The following is a 19,625-nucleotide window of genomic DNA, read 5'->3' as shown; positions in this document are numbered from 1 at the left end:
TTCTTTGCCAATTTTTGGACCAATCCTTGAACACTGTGGTAGTTTGCATCTCCTCTAAACCATCTCTTTGACTCGCTGCTGTTGAAACCAACATGATAAAAGTATTAAAGGTTGTGCCCCTTTCAACAATTTAAGAAATACTTTACAGCATCACTGACTGGGATCATTAGTTAGAGATTACTAGTAATTCATGTAACGTAGCTTCTTATTTATTTGCGTATTGTCAGAATAAAAGGAAATAGAAATAGCAGGAAATTAGAAAATCATTGGATGTCTATTCCTTTATTTAATCTTTTAAGTGAAATTCACTTTTTGCTAACTGGGAATCATTTTTTTTTTGTCGTGGGTAGTTTTGTCTTTATTTGTTATTTGTTGTTGGAAAGTCAGTACTTTGGTTTCATTTTGTTGTAAGTAAACATTCATAATTTTTTGTTTAGGATTTGGATAGTTTTCAGTACATAACTACACGTTTTACTGGCTTTTTGTCGGTTAGAGAAATAGAGGTTTGAAACTACATATAGGATATTAAATGGAACTGGTCCTAAAAAATTGCAAAATGTTTTGATACTTCTCCACCCATCATGACTGCATGCTGAATGTCTTGCTATAAACATCGTAGAATCGATTTTGCGAAATTGAAGTACAAGAGAAAAAGAAAACTGTTTACCTTGAGAACTCAAGTGCCAAAAGGCCAACATATTTTAGGGGAAGCAATCCTTATAGAAAGGAAGAAATATAGTTATGTTGATGACTGATAGGAAATCCCAAAATTTTGCGAAAATGTCGAGATGTCAAATGAGGTATAATAATTGTCTTCTCTCGGATTTCAGATTATATATACTTATGAAAATCTCTGAAATCATAGAATTACATAGACTATTATACTTATTTTACTCACGAAACATTGTCGCTTCGATATTTACCAAATACTGAAAAAAAACTATGTTTTTTTAGTTTGAAATTTCTGTTGAAAAAATGTATGTTTCTACCAGTTTATCTCAATTTGTTCTTACCTTATGGCATTTTAGCTGAAATGGACAATGGAAGTGACTATTATAGAAATAATTTATCTACTATACAAGTTACATCTTCTGATTCGTGAAAAACAAGGTCCGACAAAAAATATTGGCTTCCTCAACATTCACTTGTGATTAGATATTTTCCTACGCAGTGGCTTCCGGTTATCCCGTCGTACAAATAACGTTTTGATAACGAATTATTTATTAATATTTGGATTTGAATCCATAAGATTATTAGTAATATTTCTAGTTTTTGAATGAGTTATACGGAGTAACTTTGGGTTTGAACCAGTTTACACTTTTTATAAACCGCTTCAATAATCAACTTAGTACAAGTTTATTGACATTATCCTCTACTGAGAAAATCAGTGCACAAATCACAAGCATGACAGTAACGAACTAACAGTGAAATGTATACTTCATAAGTCTGAGATATTGGTACATTGCAATTATTAAATAGGAGGATTACAAATTTGGACAATCAAAATTTATCACGTTTGGCATAAAGTTTCGAATTTAAAAAGTTATCATTATAGATAAACATACTTTGTTCATCTAAACAAGAATGTCACTAAGCGTTGTTTATATATCCGCATGTTTAATGTGTGAAATATATCTAAAGTATTTGCAGATGACAGCAGCCTTGCTGTAATACCCAATAATGATAATACAGCTGCTTACTAATTGATATATAAAGGATACAATCAAATGAAAAGTCTTTCAATGAAAACATTAATGGTTGTTTTTTGTAGTAATTGTTTTGTAGATAAATACCTTGGTAAATGTTTGCTCAAAATTCATTTTCATCTTCACACATCACTTCTTACATTGTGTGTTTAGCAAGTTAAATAATGTTCCTTGGAAAGTTGCACTGGTTTTACTTGTGTCTTCATCAATGGTGTAGAATTTCCAAATTGGGTGCTCGGGTTTCATCCTGATGAGATTTGTAGTGAAATTGATTGGGCATTTTTTTTTCAGTGATAGTGCTGATTTTGGACATCGTTATGATGATTTATACAGATGTCTCAGCACCTAGGAAACCATACATGAAAAACGACTCGAAGCATTATCTTTAACACATTTTCCATTTCTGTATTCAGGAGAGATATGTGTGGTAAAAGAAAATATCTATTTATTGTTTAAAACACATCTATTCCATCCTCTTTAATCGTCTTTTTCTTGGTTGTGAGAGGATGTTATCAACCAAGTTTATTAATTGATTATATGTCAGCTAGGTGAAAAATGACCTGTTTAACTCTTACATGAAATACCTGAAATTAACCTGAATTAGTTACTTTATAACCAAAATATTCATGAATTAACTTTTTAATTATTATTGTTCATGAAATAAAGTCTTGAATATTATTCCTGATTCAAAGTTTTGATTATTATTCAAGAATTAAAGTTATGTTTTATTTTAACATAAATTAGAAGCCGTTTGAAAGATAAACGTATACTTTTATGCTTTATCAATATAGATGAAAGAGAAATTTAAAAATAATATTTTATGAAAAAAAACGCTGAGGTGCAGTAGATATTTAATATATTAAATGTGATGTTAATGAAGAACAAAGAAATATGTAATGAATGATACCATTTTTTTTTGCAATATTATAATAGACCAGAATTGACCGCTCTAGGATTATTGACCGGAGCGATAAAAAATCGTCAGTAAAACCCATGGGCGGTTTTAACCGCGTAATCTTGATTATGATGAATTAGGCTTACAAAAGCATAAATTTTAGTAAAAAAATATATATACACATAAGATAATATCTTCAGTCAAACATAAGTTGATGTTACAATGTTGAGTGTTAGCTGGATTTTGTTTGCTGTAATAGGAAGGGTGGCTATAGCTATTCTATTGAAAAATCCTGGCACTGACGACGAAATATCAATTTCACAGTGGCGTGCATTTGAAGAACTAGAACGAACCTCTAAACGCTCAGGTACATGATCAGAAATGGATTTCATTTTACAAGGAATAGCAATAAAAATACTTGCATTAATTTGTGCAGGACTTCGTATCAGCACTACAGAAATATTTCAAAACCTCCAATTATAATCATTTAAATAAAACTAGCTTTTTCATTGCGATGCCTGTTCTAAAACAATGTAATTGAACTGATAATTAAACAGAAGTAATTTATGCTTATTGTCAAATATTCCAATTTCGAACTTGTTTTCAATCAATGTACACAGCCAAATGGCCACAAATGATAATCATTTGATGTTCTATTCATCTGATGATTTAATGGTAATCACATGACAATCATATGCCATTCAAAATATGGTAGTCATGAAATATTATCATATAATTCTCATACATAAATTTTATAAATATTTGCATAAAGTTTAAAGCAATGAAAAAAAAACATCATTAATCTTCTTAAACAAAGCAAAACGTTAAAATAATACATGCCTGCTGTGAATATAAATACATCCAACTTACGTAACTACACTCAGTCAGTCGTATAATATCTATATCTATTGAAACAAAGATAATTTATTTTAGTGGAAATAAGTATATTCGTTAAAAAATCTTACGAGAGTGGATATGGTGATTATGTCAAAGAAACAAACCCACAGTGATGATAATGTCAGCTAATGGCCAAGCTTGTTCATTTAAAAAGTTGTCCTTAATTTTGCTACTGGGTTTAAATATTTTAATTAAGGGATAATTTTGTACCAGAAAATCAGATATACTTCTGGATACACGTGTTCACGCAGACCATTGGAACAAAATAGCACCACTCTTGGGCAGTCAGTTTTATATGATACCAGATTTTTGCAAGGGTGCTACTACAGAAAAAAAAAAGAAAAACGAAAAGTCCAGTCCTCCGATTTTAGATTCCATTATATAGATGTTGTATAATCCCCGAGGAATACTAATCTACCCAAATGAACTTGAAATTAAAGGGACAACTGACACTTATCCTCCTGTCTCATACCAAGTCCTTAACTTGTACATAGATAATATGGGACGTCAATAAAATTGAATGTTTATAACAAACGTGATGATTTTGACTTCCCAATGGTAAACTTCCACTTTTTTAGTTGCAATAATCCAACATCCCCTGCTTATGGAGTATACATTTCACAGATGATTCTTTTGTTATTGAGCCTGTCATCTGTACGCGGATTTTTTTCTGAGGGGCAAGGATATTGTCAAAAAACTTAAGAACAGGGGTAAGTTCAGCGTTTGTTAATATCATCACTTCGGACGTTTTACGGTCGTCATAAAAATTTGAAAATGCCACAGATACTGATACATATGTACTATCAATTAGATTCCATGACAACCAACCGAACATGACACTTAATAGCTGCAGTGGTATAGCTACTTGCGCATAACTATATTGGGGCAAGTAAAAGGAACTCGATCATATGATTCACTACGGTATTAAATTGAGTGCTTCTGACCTTCTAGGAAAACGGAAAACGGAAGTCGGCAATAGTGTACAGCAATAGGATAAAAATCAAAGATCTTTTTTCATTTGATAACACTTTTGGTCAGGTATTTTTTCATTGGATAACGTTTCGGTGGACTGGGGAAAGTAAAGTAAAAAGAGAGCACAGAGTGTTTGTTTTTCAGGTCTTCCGATACTTCGAAATTCCGTCTGGACTTTTTGATTTAGAAAGCTATGGCAACACCACCTGTACTAGTGGTCTAGGGCGCTGGACTTTGTGCAGGCGGTGTTACTATAGGTGTCACAGCGGTACGATTTCGAGTCCCGAGGAGGAAACGACCAAACACTTTGCTTCGCAAATTTGACAGTTCTAACATCGTTGGGAATTTTTCTTTGTTTTCTGTTGTTTCAAGTTTTAGTTTCAGGAGTTTCTGAATGGTCAAGTTTAGGTAGAGACGAAAATTCCCAAATGGGTTATCATGCTGGATTTTGGAATTATGACAAGTCTGAAGTATATAAATACACCTATACTAGCGAGATATTATCTAAGGCAAAGATCACTTATGTAAAAAGGTACAGAATCATTCTAACTACTTTTTTTTCAAATGGTTTATGTTCTAACTTTGTTGCTTGCATTTATTAAAGCAATTTTCTTGTAATTGATTTAATGAAATATAATTTGTTAGATGATCAGAAAAATTGTGGCATATTAAATCAATAAAAGTCATGGTACTTTGCATATTAATTCCATTAACGGTTCTTGTAATAATCTACGATATCCTTCGTGGGGCAAAGCTATAACAAATCAAGTGAGATTTTTGCCACCAGAATATGGAGATGGTAAGTAAAATATATCAGGGGAGAGGAGGTTGTCGTTTCAAATGGTTACTTTTGTATTCGAACGTGCATCGTCAAAAAAAAACAACAAAAAACAAAAAACAAAACAAAACAAAACAAAACAAACAAAATAAAAATAAATATTAACGGAAATAGGCATTTACCTAGCGGATAATTTTATTTTTACAGTTTATTTATGACGTGACAAGTTCGTTTACTATTTATCCTTCTTCCCGGAATATGACTACACCCTTACTTTACAACGCAAGAGACTAGATATTTCACAAAATTCTGACTTTGGTTTAAAACATCGAATTCACGGAGAATTAAACTGAGCTGACCCGACATTAAATCAATATATATTAGTTGGAAACCGAACGAAAATGTGAAGCTGTGTCAAGCTGCATGTTCATATTACTGTCAACTCAGTACACTATTGTTTTCTAATACAGCTGCAAAGAACTTTGAAAAGCTCGAGAAACAAAGGTTTATATACAAAACGGTCGACAAAACATAGAATAAACACTGTTTATAAGACTGACTTTATAGCTGATCTGATCCGAAAGAAAGACTGTCGTGCTAGATCCTTTAATCTCAGTTTCTGCTATACAGATGACGTATTATCTTTAAACAATCCTAATTTCGGGGATTTGATACATCGCATCTACCCCCAAAGAATTTAAGATAAAGGATACTACAGACACTGTGAAGTCAGCCTGATATCTTGGCCTGCACTTTGAAACGATGGTAAGGGAAAACTATTGATCAAACTCTACGACAAACGTGATGACTTTTCAGTCAACTTTCCTTTCATCTGTGGCACCTGCGTACAGAGTGTTTATATCACAACTCATACGTTATACAAGAGCTTGCCGAAACTACACAGACTTTTTGTATCGCGCTAGACTTCTAACAAGTAAGCTTCTCGAACAGGGTTATGTTGCTACAAGATTGACGTCATCTCTACAGAAGTTTTATGGTCGTCATCATGAACTCGTGGATCGTTACGGTGTATCAATCAGCGCCATGGAAACTGATTTGTTGAACGTGTCATAGTTTTCCTTTCCTCTTTCGACTACCCCAGACTCGACTTATAAGCAACTCGGTGGGTGTTTCTAGAAAAGCAGAGGACGCTTACCCTACAGGTGCACCAGGTCCATGCTCCCAGGTTTTAGTGGAGTCCAAGTTGCTCATTTGCTTTTGTTACTTTGTGTGTGTATGATTTTAGTTACTTTATGTTCTTTGTTGTGTATGTCTGTTTTCCATGTCTGGTGTTTGTCCCCGGATTACATTCTTTTGACTACCGCTAGAATCTTGGTTTCTCTGATTACTCTCACAATATCATATATAATGATAATATTCAGTCAGCACCATTTGTTCTTTACGGGCAATTCATTTAGGTCTTGAAGAACAATTTTATTATGAAAAGAGTGTAGCCCTAAAATGGAACAAGCATATTAGCAACAACGTACTTTATTTGTTTTATAGATAATACATTTGTTTACAACTTTTTGGTGTTTCATTTGTTTTTTTTTTTAACATGGAAGCGTATCTAAATTTTTTGTCTTTTTCTCTTTCGAAGAGAAAGAAATATTTCACAGTGAGCAATATGAAGATTTAACATATATTTTTGCGTCCCGTGCAGATCCGGGTGTCAAAAGAATAGTCCTGCAGCAGCGCTAAGCTTGTCGTAAAAGGCGAATAAATAGTGCTCAGAAACCTAGCCGGGGGAGGGGGTAGGCGCTCTGCCTACATAGCAACTGGGATGTGTGCCCCATGTGGTGGAATGGAGTACCCCTGGCGTGTTACAGGAGTTGTCAGGCTATAATACGGTAAATCTGACCGCAAAACATAGTGGTGCACCGTGTTGGGAAAGATGTCACGTTCCTCGCACGTTAAAGAACCGTGCTGTGGTATTCGATAGGAGTAGGAACCTTTGAACTCCGCCACAGGAGGCTAAATAGGCCCGACCATACCCATCACTCCCTTTTGCTTGTGGCAATCAAAATTTGGCGACCCTATTATTCTTGTTTCCCATCCCTTTTTTCATTTCATCATCATCACTTCATGTTCATTTTATCATCCACTTCATGTTCATTGCCTGAATATAGCTGACATATTGCTGTTCGGGCGTTAAACCTCAACAAACAAACAAACATATATTTGTGCACTCCTCAAATCTGTAAGTTGATATTCATTGATCCAGTAAAGCCTTGCTGAAATGAACTCTGCTGAATCAGAAAACATGTCTAAGTACTTTTAAAGTATCTTCAAACCAATTTCAGTGTATTTGGAACGTATATATCTTATGCCTAATTTTTTGGTTTCAATTTTGTCACAAAAAAGAAATGTTATATGACTGTGTACATCGTAAATAATGTAGTTTTATTTTGATATATAATACTTACTACAGTTTTCTCTACTTGGTATAAGTTGATATTTCTACGTGTAGTATGAAATATTTTCTAATCCAGTATTTTTCTTACAGAAACGATTGTAACGAGTGCAAAAGCAGCATAATAACTTCGTTATTACAAAACCTGTGAACTTACGATTCACTTAAAAAAAGATATTAGAGAGATTATTTCAAAATATTTTAATCATATACATACTCGACTTCAATAATTTTCGGTTCCTATTTCGAGTAATAATTTCTTGAAATGTACTATAAATGAACGAATAGGACAATATAACTCAATAAGTCAAATGTTGCTTTGTCTAGAATTCCCGAAAGACAATTTTATTTCTTTCAGAAAGGTTGAGACACGAAGCTGGTTCATTATACGAAAGGCGACCTCCATTAGTAAACATGTGTCGTCAACTCTCAAATGTGTGTTTCATAGCGTCTTTCTTGCATAACCTAAACATATATTAGCACTGATTATTCAACACTTGTCTAATTAGTACTTATATATTACAATATTTCATTGTATATATGGTTTCCATTAAGTATTTCCCAAGGTAGACTATTCAACAGACATCTAACTACAAATCTTTAAAGTTGTCAATCAAAACGCCCTTCATATCGATCATTCTTTGCTATAACATATGATTTATCGCCAGTTTAACCAATATATTAATATTAATGAACAGTCAATTGACTTTTTCAAAGACAAATTTTTAATGATTGGAACAAAATAGCTTAAATTATTTTGATGTATCTGGATAAATAATGGTGTACACCCCACATACAGAGTATGCCGTACAATATTATCGTCATGCTTTAAGTAAAAGAAACTTCTAGTCATACCAATTCATCGATCAAAAATAATCTTATCACAAAGCGAAGCATATATAAAGGTTTCATTGTGTTCCGTTTTGAGGGATATACATAGATCGTGGTTTCCATCTGTCTGTTCATCCTCTCACCATTTTGTCGTTACAGTTGATATTTTGACACAAGCATTATACAGGTATTCCCAATCGTATATGACTGAAGTGACATCAATTTACTGTTCGCCGACTAAGTATTTTGATAATATGTCCGCTTGGGTGAGGAGCGTGGGTCGATTGCATCCTTTACTGAGTATTGCTCATGGTGTGTTATTTAGTGTACAAATAACTTAGTTCCATTGATCTCTTTACGTTGCTCCAGCATACCATCTACCCATTTATCATCCCATCATACAGTAGTTGGTTATTCATTCTTATGTATATTGTAATTAACGTGGGCCTTTATTCCCAATTATTCACAAACCACAACTTCACTGGCAACATTCTCCCTTTCCATGGAATGAAAATGTCTCACCTTGTCTTCAGTTTACCTATTCATATTTACTCTGTTCAATTCACCATGATGTATGAATTTTTCCTTTTAAGAACTGGACTTTAGATACATACAATATTACTTGAAAATAATTTATTTCACTTCGTAATTGATCACATAAATTATTTGTATCTTTATTATGTAAAAAAATGTTTCAAAATAAAAGTTAAAGAAATTCCAAATTTCCAATCTCATTTCTTTCCAATCCTACCCTTCCCTAAATACCATTTGTTTTCTTTATACAAAACTGATATGACAGTATGACAGTAAAGAATATTATGAACTTTTTTTTTTATTTTAAATGTGATTCCTTTCTATATAAAATTACAAATTGTCATCTTTAATAGATAAACGTTGTATTGTTGTTTTTTTCACTAAGAAGGAAAAGAAAAGACTAGAAGTCTTAATTGGGCTAATTTTGTTCCAAAACAGTTGTATACATAAAATCTATTACAATTTATGTTTAAATGAATTTTATCGAGCATACGAAAATATCACATGCATTAATCTGATCCTTCTAAGATACGTGCTTTGCTTGTAGAAGAAAATATCGGTATAATGCCACGAGTGAAAAGCGTGACAGGAAGTCCTTTACCGAGTCCAAGACACGTTTCCAATGCCGTATTTGATGGCGGAGAGTCACCACCCAGAAGCAAGATTTTTAATGTTGCACTGACACACTTCGGACAGTTTATTGGTCATGACATTATTTCTACTCCGTCAATGAATAGTACGTGAAGTCTGTAGTTGAAATACATAATACAATTCTCCGTTTTATATTTCAGTTTATATATGATATTATAATTTCGTAGCTAAATCATTTGTAGTAAACCGCGTGTGCCTTGAAAAGTTTTTCATTTGCGTGAAATAATGCATACGTGAAATTGAAATCAAATAATAATTTAGTCCGTTATTTTTATATCATCAATCATCATAATGAAATGAAATTGCACAAAAGTCTTCAATTACATGCTTTAAGAGTAGTCCGTACCTAAAGATTTCAGAAATGCAGTGTTCATCTTTTATCTCACGTTTTCAAAGATTAATCGGCCATAATTTCAGATTCACCGTAAACAACTATTTATGTAAGATCTTTTGTAGTCACTAGACATGTTGTATTGGAGATGACCCAGTCAACCGGTAACACATAAGTAGATAAACAGCTTTTTCAGTCCGACAGTAATCGAAATCAAAATAAATGTCTTTGTTATAACGCCCGCTTGAAAAGCTGAAGGTGTATAGTGATCATGGCGTCCGTTCCTTTGTCCATTCGCCAGTCTGTTCGTCCGCCCCCAGTTTTAATACGCCACTGATCTTAAAACGGTTGGCAGAATTTGATGAAACGTTCATACATCACACGATACCATTGTGCACACCCTATTTTGTTTTTTTTCGTCTGAATGTTTAAATAACTATCGGGTATCTTATATGGCTTTTGTGGAGGGAAGAGGAAGATATCAAAATGTGAGCTGTGCTAACAGCCTTTTTCTGGTTTGTAACGTTAGAACTAGAAAAGAAAACAAAGTAAGGATATCTAATAAGTGAGTCCAAGAATTACTTCAACTAAAAAACTGTACTTAAAACACAACCATGAATCTTTTACTATAACACAAATTACTAAATGTTCTACTTAAAAAAGCTGATCATAGAAACTATAACAAATGGTATTCTGAAAAGGAAATTCTTCCTTTTATACTTCGTTTATACAGCGCACTCCAATAATAATTCTTTTCAAACCCAAATACATGTTCAATACGCACAAGGCAGCACGTTACCCAATTAGTAAAATCAGTAAAGTTTTAAAACAAACTCTAACATTGAAGAGCGCGTCCATGCAGAAACATGTGGACGGCACGAGACCAATTTTGTTTAAAACAAATCACCCATTTCACTAATAGCTTGAAGTATTACACATGTCGTGTTTTTTAGTAATATATATGTAGTACTCGCAAACACGTCCGGTCCCACAAACATGTCTGATAATATGTTACATGATCACACACGTATATAGACAGGCGGAGAAGTATATTTTCCCCACAATAGCACAAAGTTAAGCGGTGCCACGCGGTTGGAACATTCCACCATCGTTAGAAGCCTCTCGGATGAATGGTTATTTCTAAAAACAACATAATAGTTCATTAGTTGTTTCTACGTTTAGCAAGTACCTTTCTATGCCAAAGAGCTTTTACATATGCTTTTCATACACCAATATTTTGCGTAGGGTTTATAATTTATGAGAGAGGGCAAAATATTTCAGCAAGCCACTAGGTGGCCTAAGAACATGAACTTAAAAACAAACAATTGAACTTTGGCATTCACATTTCCGATGCGCAAAACATGCGCCAACAAAATAACTTAGGTTAAGTGTCAAGCTAATGTATCGAAGACAAAATTTTCAAAAATTTCTATGTCATTTCCATGTAATCGTTTATATTTCCTGTTTATTTTTTTTCTGTTTGTTATTTTGTCGGTTTCTGTCAGACTAAATTCATGAGTGAATAAAGAGATACCAGAAGGGTAGCATAATAAGACCGCAGCACGTTGATCTCTGTTCACTTGGGGCAAGTGTAGACACAATTTTAGGTTTTGACACACTAGAATATAAAGATTTAGCCCTTATTTTCAAAAGGGGTGGGGCGACATCCTCCTAAAACTAAAAGGTTCTCCGCTCTGCCATCGAAACGGTATGTTGAAATTTCTAAAATATCGGATAAGTTATTCTCAAGTTATCGTGATGATGAATAAGAGCCATGCATTGTTCTGTCAAAGATCGCAAACAAATTCATGAAATTAATATATACGATTTTGTTTGATATTTGTAAATCGGACATATTTGACATGATTATGAGAGTGGCCGCTTCATAGTACAGATGAAATCAGTTCTAACCTCTCCTAAAACTGTTCCAGAACTGTCAGAAGAACAGTTCTATGACAAATTTTGAACAGTCTACGGTCAGTTCTAAAACCAGCTCCTCTGACAATGAAATCTAGCAGAGCCGGCTGTATCAGAATCATTGCTCTCGTAGAGCTGGCTCTAATACTAGAACTGTTTTCGTACAGCCGGCTTCGCTAGAATTGTCAGAAGAGCTGGCTCTAGTAGTACAACTGTTATCATAGAGCCGGTTCTGGTAGTACATGTAGAACTGTTAGAGGAGCTGGCTCTAGAACTGTTAAATGACGCATTTAAAACTGTCGTAGAGCCGGCTTTTCTGACAGTTACCTGCTGAGAGGTTAGAACTGGTCTCATCTGCAGAATGTAAGATGTTTTGCAATTTCCGTAACAAAAAATTACATCATAATATGATCGGAATGACGAAATCGGGCAGCTTATTGGAACCGGAAAATAAGAAAAGAAAAGAAAAAACAAACAGCTGACATGTACAAAATTTGTTAGTACTTTTTTGTGTACTTCTTGAATGACCACATATCAGTTGAGAACAATAAAGATATTTTACTGTCTATTTTTTTTTTAGCCCAGAGTGTTTTCCGTTTTTGACACCCCCTGGCAACTTCCGAACTACCTGTATGCACTTTGTTAGATCAGCTGTTGGTCCAGAACAAAATAGTGTTCCAGGTAAATTTTCACCTATTCAGTACAAAGCCATCAGAACCATACATGGTAAACATACCCTGTTCGAAAAATAGGACCATATAGAAATCACATGGTGATGATATAAAAGATTACATAAAAGAATCATATGTTTAACTTGATTCTGATAAATAGTGACTTGCTGTCATATGATTCTTATATGCTTGTGAAAAAGGTTGTCATGTGATTAGTATATGCTTGTGAGAAAGGCGGTCATGTGATAATTATATGGTTGTAAAAAAGGCTGTCATGTGATTATCATGCAATACTTATTTGATAACTTCACTAATAAATATTACTTATATCACGTTCGACTTCAAACAGCTCCTTCGTGAGACAAACGTTACATTTGTTTGTCAAAAGCCAATTAAAGGATTGTTTAGGTTCAAATTTGATTAACTGTGCTGAGATCAAGTAAAACATCCGTAGGCACTCGACCTAATAAAGTAAACCAAAATATGAAAGCAACTATCGAAAACGATAGTGATATGTGATTAAGTAGTACTCCAGCTAAGAATCGTGCAAATTTTATAATATGTGAAACACCCCCAAAAAATCTAGACATTTTTATTTTTGTTATTAAGCTGCTATACTGTATAAAGGTCTATACGATGTAATGTATAATCATTCATTTCAATCTGTCTGTTCATAAGAGATAATCTACCGTCAATATCTAACAGAGTCTATTGTATTTTAGTGTCATTTACAGTTATCTCCCTTAATTTTGAATTCTACAGTACATTCTAAATAATTTTTACTTTTTAATAACGAGGGTTATTTGAAAAGCAACATGTTGATTTCAGTTTACTATATAACATTTTAAACAAAATATCAAAAATAAAAGTATGTAGGCTTTAAAACCATGAATCTCACATTTTGCATGAGTTTTTTAACTGGAGTGTTACATAAAATCAGAATGAGCATTTTTATTGCAAAACAAAGTTGTTTACTCTATAGAAAAAGAAAGTGTAATTCTAATGATGAAATAAAATTGCTACACATTCAACTAATTGATTGCATTTTCTCAGCGAATATCTAACATGCATACCTACCAAATATTTTGACTGCAAGATGTTTTCAAAATAAGGCATCTTTTGTGAATTTAGAATTTCATCAAATACTTTTCGATCTCGAATAAACAATATTTTGTAAGTTTTGAAAGTCTTGACTCTACAAGATATCGTATCTCACTCTTATTCTTTTAATTAAAATTCGCTGTTTTTCTGTATGCTAAGGATTTAAGAGACTTAAGTTACAAATATCAACATAGGTTTTAATTTGTTTTTATTTCTCCAAGGCACAAGAAACCAGATTAACCAACGAACCTCGTTTCTAGATTTATCAGTGACGTATGGTGACTCTATAGAAAGACAAAATGAATTACGAGAAAAAGGAACAGGTTGTTAATGTTTTTGTTTGCCCTTCAATTTTTCATAGTGCCTTGTCTGTTTATATGTGATTCCATATGACCATATAATACGATATCTTTTAAACAAATAAAAAGGACATTTGCTACTGCTCATATAAACAATAAATACACACTTTAAACAGTTACTAGACAAACGATTTTCAAACGGAGACTAGTATAAAAGACACGGTACATAATTTTTTTTCAGAAATATAACGTTTTAGAAGCATTGTAAATAAAGTCTGTCCTGGTCATTTTTTACGGAAGCGTATCAGGGCCATCCTTTTTATTTTTTTTTCAAATTGTTGACTTTAATCTTGGAATAATCAACATTTATCATGGAATTTCCAACTTAAATCTTGGAATTATCAACTTTAATCTTGGAACTATCAAGATTAATCTTGGAACTATCAAGATTAATCTTGGAATTATCAACATTAATATTGGAATTATCAAGTTTAATCATGGAACTATCAACATTAATACTGGAATTATCAAGTTTAATCATGGAATTTTCAACATTAATCTTATTATTAAATGAAAGTTGGAAATTCCAAGATTAAAGCCGACTATTTAAAAAGAAACTATGGCCCTAATACGCTTCCGTAATTTTTGATTTAAAAGTTCAATATACATATCGGAGTGTAATAATTATTTACAACTTTACCTGTTGATCAAGCATTATCATTCGAGTTACATTTTTATTGAATAATAAAAGATGTCATATTCATTTTGGTTCAAATTGTATACTCCTTGAGTTATTTGAATGTTAACTCTAGAATTTCAATTTCTTGATTAAACTACGCTATAACTTAAACAAGTGCAGAGTTCGATGTCCCTCAAGAAAAAAGTTTTCTAAAAGTATGCCTTATCTTTATCTTGGACCTACTAACCCCTATTAAAAACAACATCGTAAAATGTATTTTCTACATCCTTCTCTTCAATTGTTTGAGTAACGGTGCTACAATTTTTATACAAGAAGGCTGACTTTCAAAACTTATGCAATGAAAGACAAGTTGACAAATTTTGCTGAAATAAGTATAATCATGATATATGACCTACTGCATGTTGTAACTACTAAGATAATTTTGTAGTTTCTTTTTATTTTTGCATAAATGCTATGAATATTCGTAAAGGAAATAATGAATCGACAACTACATTTAATTACTATATGTGTCCTTTATCTATGACGTTCCGATAAAACAATAATTACTTAACTTATTCGTATAGCCTTTTTTGCATAAATAAGACCCACGAAGGCTAATACAAGTTTTGACAAAGAAACTTATTTTTGGAAAAATGAATAAGTACTCCGCTTTCACGAACGGCAGGAACAGAAATAATTCTTTATATAAACACATTAATATGAAATTAAATAGATACAGTAAACTTAGCTGTAATGCCTGAACACAACAATGACAGTAACACTGTACGATTCAACACCGTGTTGTGATACTCTTTTCTTTTCGGCTGGATCTTTGATTACGAAAGAAAATGACAGATTGTCCAATACCTAAAAAAACATACATATCAATTTAATTCATGAGTTGTTATTTGTTTTTTTTTCTTACCAATAAGACATTCATTTTAGGGAGACTTTTACAGGGAAGGGATGGAATTTTACCGGATGGTAAACCAGGTAAATCCTGCGTAAGAGATTGTTTTAAATCAGGTATGCATATCATATTAATATAACGAATACTTTAATGAAAAAAAATACAAACAACAACTGAAATGATCCTTCTTTTTCTTTCATGATTGATTGTTTGGTTGATTGTTGGGGTTTAACGCCTGAGCAGCAATATTTCAGCTATATTCAGGCGATGAACATGAAATGGGATGACTAAAAGAATATGTAATAGTGGCATGAAGATCAATCTATATATGTCCAAAGTAAAAAAGGGAAATGAACAGATCAAAGCAAATAAAGAAGAAAAGACGCTAATCTAACCATTTTACCTAGTTATTGCTACCTGATATTAGTGAATTTTTAGTTATTGATTATTCCTGCCTTCATTTGTTTCTATAAATGTTTATTGCACCCGCTTTGAACGTGATCATGGTGCTGTTCTAACCTTATCCTTCACAGTTTCTCGCACAACTATTTATCACAGCCATTTAGACAGAAATTATAGACAGACATGCCATATTGTGGGGACTGAACTGCATACTAATGCTATGCCAACTGCAGACTGACCTTGTGGTTTAAAGGGTTGAAAACTGTAAAGCGCGTAATTTTTCGGATTTGTTTTCCAAAATATTTCTCTATGGATAGAGATGTCAAATTTTCTCTGTTTTTATTGTTCGCGTCTTTAGATTTAATGAGATGGATGTTATATACATGTATAAAATATCTGAGTTTGAATTTGGCGAGCTTGTTTTTTAACGATCTCCCAAATTTTGGGAATATAGTGAGAATTGGAACCTTGCGAAAGTTTCGCTATACGGCAATCGATACCGATAACAGTCAACATGAAATTTGCTTTATGTTTTATATATTTACACAACAATAAAATTATAACTTTCACTCAGATTATTCAAATCCCATTGCAATAAAACATTACCGTTTTGAAAGAAATATTCATTTTGTGTCTTGAACTCTAAAACAGGTTTTGCACTAACCATAATCTATTTTAGTCGAGTCAATATTAAAAAAAACCCAAATTTCTATCCAATGATACACGAGCACAGTGTCATCCTACCAATGACTTGGACATCTATTGCACAAAAACTTTTGATTTAAATGTGCAAAATTTTAAAGCTGAATGATGAAAATTAATTTGTTTCTTAATGAGAACTTCAATGTATTCGATATTCGCAATGTTTAAGACCTGATATTTGATATGGATATTGCGATTTATTGTAATTGAATCAGTTACTCGATAAATAGAAATTTGTAATACACATTATCCTATGATAATTTAAGTAATCATGTCACTGGGTTTATTTGAAATTCTAAATTTGTATTTCAGGTGATCATAGGCTTTCAGAAGCTCCAATGCTTACTGTTTTGCACACAATTTTCCTCCGCCAACACAACAACATTGTTGAAGGTCTCCGCAAAGTGAATCCCCATTGGGACGGAGAGAAACTATTTCAAGAAGCAAAAAAGATTTTGACGGGTATTTATCAACACATAATTTACACCAAATATCTTCCACTTATTCTAGGACCAAGTGGAATGAACAATTTTGGTCTGGGTAGCGCTCCGTTTGGTCATAGCACAAGCTATGACATATATGAAGATCTCTCTACTCGAAATGTCTTTGGGGCAGCTTCATTCAGATTTGGCCATACCCTGATTGGCGAGTTTGTAGGTTCTGTAAGTCCCTTCTTTAAAACAACAGGTCTAGAGGCACTTGAAGACAACCTTTTCGAAACACGCTTGATACGAGACACGAAATACTTTGGCACCGATGGGATTTCCCGATGGATGTTAACTCAGTTCGAAAGCGCTCAAGATCACTTTTTAACACCAACTCTAAGAAATAGACTTTTTCAAACAAAACCTGGAAGCGGATTTGATCTTGGTGCCCTAAATATTCAATGAGGGAGAGATCATGGCCTTCCTGGATATAACAAATGGAGGATATTCTGTGGTTTTGAACCTGTATTACATTTTGGAGTCGGAAAGTTTGGCCTTCGTGACCATTCACCTAAAGCAGCACAATCAATGTATTCTGCCTACAAGTAAGGTATTTAGATGACTGTGAATAGCTGCTTTATTTGTTTGTTTATTATAAAACTTTTTAATACCCATCAAAACAACGTTTAGGGGTATTTGGAATCCCCCGTCCGACTGTCTGTCTGTCCTTCCGTCCACTTTTCTTCTCAGCGCAACCTTCCTAAACTGCTAATGGGATTTTAATGGAATTTAATAGGATGGTTGGGAATAGTACGTTGATGTGCATGAATGAATGTATTTACAAGTAGGAGGATTCTAAAGGGAAATAATTTAAATTATTAAGGATTTTACATGTTAAAAATTAATTAACTTCCCAAAAACGCTGTAGGGATTTTGATGAAAATTTATAGAAAGGATGGGTATCACAATTATGTAAATATACATAAAGGATTAGCGTAACTATTGGAGGACTTTAAACAGAGACTTTAAACAAATTAAGGACTCTACATGTTAAAACATTATCAACGCATCTAAAACACGAGCGGGGTTTGTATAGGAAGTTTGGGAACCATAATTAGAGGTGCATATTGAATATAGTTATAGTCGAAGTAGGAGAATATGTAGATTTGCATGAAGGAAAACAGCTCCTGTCGAAAGAGATAATTGAACTTACAGTTATATATTTAATTTCATACTTGACACAGGATATTCTCTTTGTGAGCTTGCTCACATTATTCACAGTTATGATTGAAACAGATTATTAGACATCGGGGATTTCATTGGAAAATTCCCACTTTTAATTTGCTTTTCGATGATCAACTTTCTGAATTGATAAGTTATATCTGATCTGATCAAAAAGAAAGAATATCGTTTTGCTAGATCCTTCAATCTCAGTTTCCGCTATATAGATGACTTATTATCTTTAAACAATCCTAATTTCGGGGATTTGATACATCGCCATCTACCCAAAAGAACTTGAGGTAAAGGATACTACTGACACTGTGAAGTCAGCCTCATATCTTGACCTACACTTAGAAATCGATGGTAAAGGAAAACTATTGACCAAACTTTACGACAAACGTGATGAATTTTCATCCTTTCATCTGTGGCAACATCACTTCGGTACCTGCGTATGAAGTGTTCATATCACAACTAATACGTTATGCCAGAGCTTGCCGAAACTATGCAGACTTTTTGTATCGCGCTAGAACTCTAACAAATAGGCTTCTGGAACAGGATTATGTTGCTACAAGATTGAAGTCATCACTACAGAAGTTTTACGGTCGTTATCATGAATTCGTGGATCGTTATGGTGTATCCATCTGCACCATGAAAACTGATTTATTCAACGGGTCATAGTTTTCCTTTCCTCGTTTGTCTACCCCGGACTTAACTTTTTATGAGCAACTCGTCGGGTATTTCTAGAAAAGCAGAGGACGCTTACCCTACCGGTGCACCTGGTCCATGCTCCCAGTTTTTAGTGGAGTCCGAGTTGCTCATTTGCTTTTGTTACTTTGTATGTATAATTTTAGTTACTTCATGTTCTTTGTTGTGTATGTCTGTTTTCCATGTCTGGTCTTTGTCCCTGGATTACATTCTTTTGATTACAGCTATAACCTTGGTTCCCTCATAAGAGTGAAGGAATAGGTCAGCAAGTAAAGGAGCACAATTTGTTAGGAATTAGGAAATCCGATTAGAAAAAAATCTTATGTTATATAGAGATCATCGTGATCATCATCCAAATCACTCGATCGTAGTTCATTTCCAAAATTTAGCGCTCATGATCCAGTCACCCATCGATCAAAATTATCATTGTTTACAATACATGTTTAATTTTATACAGTCTGTCATAGACCTATAATTGAATTTTATTTATTTCATTACAGGTCTATGGTTACGTTCTAAGTGTAATGCAGTTACTTTCAGATGTTTTGGTAATTTTCACTAAGTTCAAGATTGATAAAGTAATTT

At 33.3% G+C, this 19,625-nt stretch overlaps 1 pseudogene across 1 annotated transcript in view; it reads left to right on the top strand.

The window, feature by feature from the left end:
• LOC148610658 (peroxidase-like protein) overlaps positions 1-17,723 on the top strand; it is a 36,618-nt pseudogene extending 18,895 nt beyond the window's left edge. The window contains exons 5-12 of the transcript XR_015914835.1: positions 5,154-5,269; positions 9,574-9,762; positions 10,030-10,045; positions 10,134-10,172; positions 12,506-12,606; positions 13,919-14,020; positions 15,621-15,701; positions 17,002-17,723. The product of XR_015914835.1 is annotated as a peroxidase-like protein (transcript). The remainder of the gene's footprint in view (positions 1-5,153; positions 5,270-9,573; positions 9,763-10,029; positions 10,046-10,133; positions 10,173-12,505; positions 12,607-13,918; positions 14,021-15,620; positions 15,702-17,001) is intronic.
• The last annotated feature ends 1,902 nt before the right edge of the window (positions 17,724-19,625 follow it).

This window comes from Perna viridis, chromosome 8 (assembly GCF_037379345.1).
Source record: "Perna viridis isolate PV_CMFRI_1.1 ecotype Kerala chromosome 8, ASM3737934v1, whole genome shotgun sequence".
NCBI classification, from domain to species: Eukaryota; Metazoa; Mollusca; class Bivalvia; order Mytilida; family Mytilidae; genus Perna; species Perna viridis.
The sequence above is the reverse complement of the archived record's forward strand: the minus strand, read 5'-3'. Positions and strand labels throughout refer to the sequence as shown.